This window comes from Berghia stephanieae, chromosome 8 (assembly GCF_034508935.2).
Source record: "Berghia stephanieae isolate SIO BIC M18660-M18661 chromosome 8, UCSD_Bste_1.3, whole genome shotgun sequence".
Lineage (NCBI taxonomy): Eukaryota > Metazoa > Mollusca > Gastropoda > Nudibranchia > Aeolidiidae > Berghia > Berghia stephanieae.
In genome coordinates this window covers 37,562,635-37,572,362 of record NC_088367.1, presented here as the reverse complement: position 1 = coordinate 37,572,362, position 9,728 = coordinate 37,562,635, and the positions used below count along the sequence as shown (strand labels likewise).

The 9,728-nt window shown below is 35.1% G+C and overlaps 1 long non-coding RNA gene across 1 annotated transcript in view; it reads right to left on the bottom strand.

Moving 5' to 3' along the window:
• Positions 1-1,237: 1,237 nt before the first annotated feature.
• The window catches only part of LOC144978605 (uncharacterized), a 9,503-nt gene continuing 1,012 nt past the window's right edge, over positions 1,238-9,728 (bottom strand). Inside the window, exons 2-5 of the long non-coding RNA XR_013646551.1 lie at positions 7,606-7,694; positions 6,681-6,712; positions 5,791-5,940; positions 1,238-1,385 (exon numbers count right to left, since the gene is read on the bottom strand). This is a non-coding gene — a long non-coding RNA (uncharacterized LOC144978605). The remainder of the gene's footprint in view (positions 1,386-5,790; positions 5,941-6,680; positions 6,713-7,605; positions 7,695-9,728) is intronic.

Sequence of the window (9,728 nt, the reverse complement as noted above, 5' to 3'; positions counted from 1 at the left end):
GATTGTAAACATTTGAGTGTATCCCCCTTAGTGAGGACCTACCTGTGCTTGTGTCTGGATGAGACTTTTAGGTGATCTCAAATTAAGTACTTTGACAGTGGACAGGGGGCGGGGGCTCAGAAAAAGATTCCGACTGCAGCCGGGATCGATCTTGGTGCCTTTGCGTGTGAAGCGAGTGCTCTACCAACTGACTATCACTGCTGAGTAAACAGAGAAAATTGTCTTTGGTTCTAACGAGCAGACCTAATAGGGCGGAGAAGTCGTGACGTCACACCCTTTACTCCTCCGATTCCAAACACATTGGAAGTGTGTATTTAAGATCTGCTAATTTAAATCTCCTAAGGGAACCCCCAAAATCTTTAGTCATTTTTAGGAGAAATCCTTTGACCACCATGACCCCCGATTGTGGAACTCCATCAGTATTGAAACTAAAAATAGTGAAAATCCGCTTACTTTTAGAAAACGGTTTAAATCTGAGCGATATAATTTGGACTCGTAGTATGTATTTTATTACAATATCATGTTATAATCGTATTTGTGTGGTTTTTAAAATGTCAGTTCTATATTTGTGTATTATAATTATACATAATGTGTTGATATAAAGCGCCAGTGAGTAATTCTTAATTGGAACTAGGCGCTATATAAATTCATTATGCTATTATTATTATTATTATTATTATTATTATTATTATTATTATTATTATTATTATTATTATTATTATTATTATTATTATTATTATTATTATTACTATTATAATCATTATTATTATTATTATTATTATTATTATTATTATTATTATTATTATTATTATTATTATTATTATTATTATTATTATTATATTAATGTTATCATTATTATTATTATTATTATTAATATTATTATTATTATTATTATTATTGTTATTATTATTTTTATTATTATTATTATTATTATTATTATTATTATTATTATTATTATTATTATTATTATTATTATTATTATATTATTATTATTATTATTGTGTAATCGGTCCATCGGAGAACTAATAATGAATTAGTCACATATTAAGTCAAAAGGTGGTATAACTATTTTAATGACAGGTTGGGTCGGTAAATTCTTTGTTGTTTTACACTTCCAACTTTAATTTTATTTACACCACACTTTCGTTCCCTATTCAAGTCTTGTTGTCAGTCCAAAACCTTTAGCAACACAACAATCAGAGACATGCATGTCAGAATAAAATCATAATAAAGTCAATTTTGGGTTTTTGCACTCAAAGATTTTAAAAATTAGAATTTATAAGAGAAAAAAAAATGTTAATCCGAATTGCTTGCTTTAAGTGGATAAGAGCTGAGTAAGTTCCATTGCTGTTGTAACCATCTCTGATGCGTTGTACTCAGTCCAGCTGAAAAGAAAATGGAACAAATGAATAAAGTTGACGTCACAAAGCCTTTGATTATTATCTTTTGACCACCAGTTGAGTGATGAACTCAAATTGATCTGGCTGGCAGAACAAGTGTATTTTACCTAAATGTATATATTATAATGTAATATAATAATCATTATTATTAATAATATCATTATCATTATTATCATCATCATCATCATCATCATCATCATCATCATCATCATCATCATCATCATCATCATTATTATTATTATTATTATTATTATTATTATTATTATTGTTATATTATTATTATTATTATTATTATTATTATTATTAATTAGTAGTAGTAGTAGTAGTAGTAGTAGTAGTAGTAGTAGTAGTAGTAGTAGTAGTAGTAGTAGTAGTAGAAGTAGTAGTAGTAGTCGTAGTAGTAGTAGTAGTAGTAGTAGTAGTAGTAGTAGTAGTGGTAGTAGTAGTAGTAGTAGTAGTAATATTATTATTATTATTATTATTATTATTATTATTATTATTATTATTATTATTATTATTATTATTATTATTATTATCATTATCATTATTATCATCATTCATCCATCGTGGCTTGTGCTCTTGAGTACGTTGCCGGTCAGTTGTCTCCACGAATCACGATCCTCTGCGGTGCGCATAAAATCTGTGTTGCTTTTTAAGTCACATTTGGCCATTCTTAGGTTATTTAGATAAGTCGTTCTTTGTCTTCCTCTAGCTCTCTTTCCTTCGATCATCCCAGATGTTACCAACTTTTCTATTCCGTCTCTTCTCCACACATGTCCCAGAAAGCGTAACTGCCTCTTTCTGGTGTTATCGATCAGTATTCTTCTCTTTCTCACATTCTCCAACACTTCCTCGTTCGTACACGTCTGTCCATGATACCCTCAACATTCTTCTATACACCCACATCTCCAATGCCTCTAACCTCCTCGTACATTCTTTGTCAAGCGTCCATGTTTCACAACCGTATAAAAGGGTACTTATAACACATGTTTCTACTACTTTTCATTCTGGTCTTCAAGTTTAGGTTGTTGTTAGACACAACTGGTCGCATTTTATGGAACACGTTTTTTGCTATTGCTATTCTTTGTTTTATATCCTCTATGTCACGTGCGTCATGGGTGATGATAGTGCCTAAATATTTAAACTTCTTTACTCATTTGATGGTCTCTCCTTTGCTTGACAAGTGGAAGGTCGCGTTGTTGTCATTCTTTGATACCACCATGCATTCGGTTTTCTCAATATTTAGTTTCAGGCCCATCTCTTCACTTTTGCACACCACTATCTCTAAAATTTTCTTCACGTGTTCTGGAGAGTAGGCCATCAGAGTACCATCGTCTGCGTATCTTATGCTATTCATATTCTGCCCTCCAACGACGACGCCTTTCTTATCTTCAATTTCTTTAATGTACGTATATTCCACGTGGCCAATGTGATTGTTTCATTTCGCACCAGTTTGAAACGTTCAACGTGTTCGGGACAGCTGATGTCCGGGAAAGCGTGTTAGTGACGGTGGTTTTCCATTGCCTTCCGTCATTGTTATTAGTAGAATGTAAATTATTGCGTTTTAATTTGACCGAGTTGTTTTTTATTTTTTCTTTGGCTTCTCCTGGTTTTTGTTTTTGTTTCCTTCCACCTTTATTTCCTCTATTTGTAATTTTTCTGTATGCCTTGAATAATTCAAAAGATCTCAAAATGTTCACTATTTCTAAATTCGGTGTATTATTAATTGTATGTCGTATTGTACATAGGTGTTGGGGTGAAAAGTTATAACAATAATTAGGTGTTGTCATTTTCGATGTTCAACGTCGACCGTTGTAATAAGATTAAAATAGCTCACTGTTGTTTTTTTTCTTCTGAAAATCGTAAAACGTAAACAAAAATGGTCTAAATAGATGATAAAATCCTTGCAAAAATTTACAAAACTTTTAAATATTGCTAAATTAATTGTTTAAAATTCACGAAATTTCGTCAAAAGCAGCACAAAGTCGTAAGAAATCCTCTGAATATGAAATAAAATTCGTCCTATATAGAAATAACACTTAAAACAGCCGTAAAATGCAATAATTTTAAAAGCTCTGTGAAAAGCCGCCTTCCAGCGCTGAACACATAACACACTATTTTTATGATTACCAGCATCATTCATTAGATTGGCATTCTTCCGTCAGCAGCAGACCAAATGAGTGAGTGTATGTCTTGCTTTGAAAATAACATATTATGAAGAATAATCAAGGCAGTCATCAATCAACCTATACTTATACAGATCATTGGTACTTTTCATCATGCTCTACAGCTATGAAACATGGACTCTAACTGCTGATCTAGAAAAACGAATCTGTGCTTTTGAAAATAAGAGTTACAGAAAAATTCTGAGAGTTTCATGTTTGGAGCACAGGACAAATAAAATTAGGTAAGGAATCGGGTAGGAGGACAAAACCCACTGTTGTCAATAGTGAAAAGAATGAAACTGTCGTGGTTCGGAAACACTGAACTGTCCACCACGATAACCTGTGCAAGACTGAGAAGAAGATGGAGTCAGAAGAAACTGTGGCAGGACAACATTAAAAAGTGGACAGGCCTGGCCCCTTAGTAGTATTCTTGAAAAGGCCAGAAATACCGTGATGAATGGTGTGAGTTTGTGAATTCTATATCCTGCATGACCCCCCCCCCCCCCACGGCAATGAACTGGTCATGGGACTGAGTGAGTGAGAGGGGGATCAATCCATGCACTCACTGCATACTATTGTAGCCCTTTTAATTCATTCACAACTGGTCGGATATCCAGAAACTGTAGGTGAAGTGACAACAAATTATAAACTCTGAGCGTGTAAAAGTAGAAATTAACTGATTGTCTGACAGTTTTCAGTCAGACATCAGTTAAATTCTTCGTTTACACGCTCAGTTTAAATGAGTCGTCAATTCGCATAGTTTCTGGATATCCGTCCTGCTGTGAATGAATTACCATTAGATATCAAACATAAATCTGTCAAGCCCGATGTGCACTTATATGCAGGTCTGATAACCCTAAAATGCTATGGGCTCATTGTTGTAATGGAAATATTCGTAAACCAACGAAACATATTGTCCATTCCAACAATGTTAAAACAGGTCCATAATTGGATTTAATAGTCTGATGTCGCCCAGCAACGGCGGCCATCGTGGTTCTCAACAAAAAAAATCGGTACTTTTTATTCTTCATGCTGGCTAGATATTTTCATATGCCTTGTGATCAGAATGTATAAAAGTCAAATCAGATTTATAATGTTTTTTTCCTCTGGATACGCTTTTATGCTCGTCGGAGAAATATTTCACCATTGTTCCGATAGTTTAGAGCCAGTTACTAAGTTACCATGCGTCATTACGTCGGAATTGACGTTACGACTGTTGAAGCGTATTGCGTCCGGTTATCAGACCTGCAAATTTGAGCAACTCGGTTAAGCCTGATTTCACACATTTAACGAAGTTTGGTTTTTGATCGTTTTTTAATATCCAACATTACAAATATTGATATCTGGACGAGCACTTAATTGCAGGTTTGGTAATCCATGGGTTTGTTTTACTCTTTGATCAATAACGCGTAGGCTATTTTTGCGGTGGTTTGAGAATAATTCCAAAACAACATCAATGAGACCGTAACCATTTGAGGTATCAGACTTGAAAATAATTAGGTACAGATATGATAAAGAATCTCTCTGGCTTTTTTGTGATTGGCTACATTAAAATAATATGGTTGATAGTCATGGCACTCATTTTGACGGGAGTGAATAACTTGGACATACAATAATAATCACTTGTGATCCTCCGTGGTTTAAGAAAATGCGAGCTTTTATATAGTGCAATATTCACTAAACGTGTTCAAAGCGCTTTACAATGGGTCCCAAGCCAATAGCCAACACTTAACATGTAGGACGTGACATGACGCTTGTTTTGGGATTTTACATTTTTTCCGACAGAGACAACGAAATTAACGGCCAGTTACTAATTTTGCCCCTGAGTACGGTGAGAGAATGTGAGTAGAGCGCTTTTTCCGAGGACTCATCTATGCGCAGCTCAGAGCTGGACTCGAACCCAAGCCTTTCTGGTCCGAAATCGAGTGTCGTACCACCAGACCACATTGCCCCTAACATAGATGCTAAAAACAGAGCTTCAAATCCAAGCAATGGGATTTGGGTTAAAGTTCATATGCCTCATTAAGGAGAATGGTCAAACTTTTCAATGAATGTGACAAAATCAAAATGTCAAATTTCTGCTCGTTTAAACTATAAAATCTATTTTTAGCATCAGGATTACCCAGAAATATCCCGCTTTGAGGCAATAGACAACATTTAAGACTGAGTCAGTCAGTCGATTTATAAGATTGTCAAAGTTACAATTTAAAGGAAAAAAAACTTACAGTAGAGTGGTACACACACTCGCGTTTTCCATGGTCAATGAGCATACAGATATCGGGATCTTGACATCTGTGATCTACTAAACTGAATGTTCCATCGTCTAGGCACGTTTCCAAAGTATGACAGCTCGGCCCGAGCCTTGTGTCTCCCACCTGAAATTATAGAATGAATGAAGTTACCTTACACATCTCTTTGTTTGTTTGTTTGTTTGTTTGTTTGTTGTTTTTTTGGGTTTTTTTGGGTGGGGGGGGGGGTTCGTTTTTTGTTTTTTTTTCGACCGCCAGATTGGTGATTGGTTCTGACTAACTTCTCTTTAATGGATTATACTGAATGCTAACCATGATTTGTATGTTGGTTACAATTGTTTTGGCCGGCAACACTTGCTAGCATGTTGCCTTACCACGACCAACTGCAATCACGTGGGGGAAGGACTGTAAAAGTAGTATCACCACTTGTATTAGTGAAAGCTGTCAAGTCTGCTTCTGTCAGCTGTAAGCGCTTCATCGCATATCAACAATATTGCACTGTTTTCATGGACTCAGTTCTTAGTTTTGAGGTGATCACTTTTCATCAGATTTTGTCTGAAAAGCTATATATATACTCTGTTTGAACAAGTCAGTCTGTTTCTTTGAAGAAAAAAAGGATGGGCAGGTAATATGGATGAGGAGGAGGAGGAGGAGGAGGAGGAGGAAGAGGAGGAGGGAGGTGAGATGGGGGGGAGGAGGAGATGATGAGGAGCAGAGGAAGTGGAGGGGGGGGGGGGAGGAGGAAGGAGACGGAGGAGGATGAGGAGTGGGATAGGAGGAGCAGGATGAGGAAGAGGAGGAAAAAGAAGTCGAAGAAGATGAGGAAGAGGGAGGGACATGAATAGAAAATGCTATGATATACTTACTTCATAATGGACACCTTCAGTGACACAACCAGCTGTGGAATGAAAAGATAAATAAATTATTTTTTAAATGATGTGATTATGAAGCTCTTTTTTTAAAACGTCTAGTCGACGTGCACTTATTTGCAGATCTGATAACCCAATGTATTATGAGCTCATTGTTGTAATGGAAATCTAAAAAAATGACACAACATAATGTCTATTACAACAATGTTAAACTAGGCTCATAATTATTGCGTTCGGATGTCAGACCTGCAAGAATGTACACGTCGGAACAATTCCTTGACCTCTAAATTCTACAAGTTTGGAAGGTAACTACCAGCCCTTTCATTACTTAAGAGTTGAAAGTTGTAGATTGGTTTATTTGTGGATTTGAAAATTTGAATAGAAAACCCTGCCACCTTACTGTCGTACTCTTTAAAAAAATAACATGTATTTAAACTTTTGGCCAGAAAACTCGAATATCAATCGATTAAAATACTCTTGTCTTGTCAAAAACAAAGTTTTAGAATTTTTTGACAAGATGAAATTGATGTCATTTTAATCGATTGATATTTGAAGGACGAGTTTTCTGGTCAAAATGTTTAAAAACGCGTTTTTACCAGAGTAGGACAGGTTTTATATCGAGTCCCATGTCCGAAAGAGACTTTGATTATTCTTTTTACTCTTATATATATATATTTTTTTTTTAGCACCGACATCACACATTATTGCTTGACTGAAGCAAACAGGCTATTACTTTGCGGTTTGTCAGGCGTTTATTTATTCAATTTGTTTATATATATATATTATATATTATATATATATATATATATATATATATATATATAGTATCAGGAGAAAGAGTAGAGGTGAACGGAAAGAAAAGAAAAAGTAACAACAACAGCAATGCAGGACTGACCACGTTATCACATATAAATTCCCTTACCATTGATCATTGTGACTAATGCTGTCATCAGAATGGCTCCAAGAATGATGGAATACTTCATGACTGGATTTGTAGGTTGTAGATAGAACCTGAAGATTAATGAGTAAACATATGTGTACACGTATCCTATGAGTATTTTCAGGGTTTCCGCTGTGTTCAAAGATCCTATACATCACGTAACAGAAGATAAGTAAAATTTTGAACAAAAAGGCCCCCACATAAAACCGTAAGAATAATGAATAAACAGGCTTGTATACGTGTGCGTATTTTCAAGATTCACCTAGACGTCTATGTTGAACGATCTATTTTCATCCCAATACATGTGTACTCTGAAAAGTCTGGACGCGGCTCTTGTAATTAAAAACAAACTATAATAGATACAAAATTGACAAAGGTATCAAAACAAAGCTTAGTTTATTTCCTTTCCGTTTATCATTTCAAATTTCTGCAAAGTCACCGTTCCCATCCACACAGAGCCGCAAACGATATACCAGTTATTGGATCGCGTCGAAGAGGAATTAACGTAGCAAACTTCGACACCATCGAGTCACCTCTGCCTGCACTTCTTCATCTCTGCCAGAATTTGCCTGCTTGAGGTAATCTGTTTGTTCTTAAAGGAAAAAGTCACTTGGAGCTCAATCAGGACTGTAAGGGACTCCCCCTTCTACGACGTCAAGAAAACTTCCTCTTTCAATGTGATCATGCGTTTCTATGAGCATTATCGGTATCCAACGGGCACATACATTTATGTAAACCAGGATATCTCGAACGATATATCCATCTCTTCCCCATGAAGTTCCTAGCCTTTGTGGAGTGTCGGATTGGTTTACCTAGCGATTAACTCGAGTAAGTTCGTAATTTCTTGTTGTTTCTTTGCTGCGGTTGATACGCTTTGTGGACGGGCACTGCGAGCCTACTCATTAATGTTGGTGGAGACAGCATCAGTGTCTGTAAAGAACTTAACCAAATTTTGAACTGTTTTAATACCAACTCACAATAAACACGTTTGAGCCGATAATGAATGTTTACGGGTGTACATCTCTCTTTGCAGGGAGGATCTCAGTCACGGCCCGATGTTTATTGCTTAATTTTTGTGTATGATTTCTTCGACAGACATGTTGGAGTAGGGGCTTCTTTCAAATAAGATAAATTAAAATCTAGAAATAGAAGCTAAACAAAACTCGGTGTACGCATATTTTGATGAATCTATATATTTTGAATAAAGACAAAATCCGTCAATGAGCAACCGGCTAGCTGCCGAAAAACTCGCATTTTTAAATTTTTGGCCAGAAAACTCATCCTTCAACTATCGATTGATTTAAATGACGCACATCTTGGCGAAAACTCTCAAACTTGAGACATCGCGAGGTCTTCGATCAAGGAATGCCAGGGTTTAGAGGTCATTTAAATTGATCTATATTTGAAGGACACGTTTTCTGGCCAAATTTTTAAACACGAGTTTTTCCAAAGTACAACAGTTAACGGGTTTAATTTTCTTTTTCAAAAATGCAAACTCTTTTTATTTTTTCGCTTAAACTCAACTTCAAATCGTGCTGTTACGTAGCGCAATGTCCACCAACCGTGCTCAACGCGCTTTACGAATGGTTCCTGACCAATAGCAACATGTAACGTGTAGATCGAACGAGACACAACGCCTGTTGGGCGATATTACAATTTGTTTATAACAATAATAATAATAATAATAATAATAATAATAATAATAATAATAATAAATAATAATAATAATAATAATAATAATAATAATAATAATAATAATAATAATAATAATAATAAATGCCCATTTATATAGCGCTTATGCCGAAGCTAAGAAACGCTTGACATTGACCATCAGTAAAATACATTACATACTGCAGATTCGGACTCATGAGCACAAGCTCATATGCATCCAATCACACCCTCGCCCCTAATATACACACTGTACATGCATATATATACACATACGTGGTATATACGTACACAGTCTGTATACTACATGAATATAGATACATACATCCATCCATACATACATACACACACACACACACATATATATATATATATATATATATATATATATATATATATATATATATTTATATATACATATATATATACATACATGT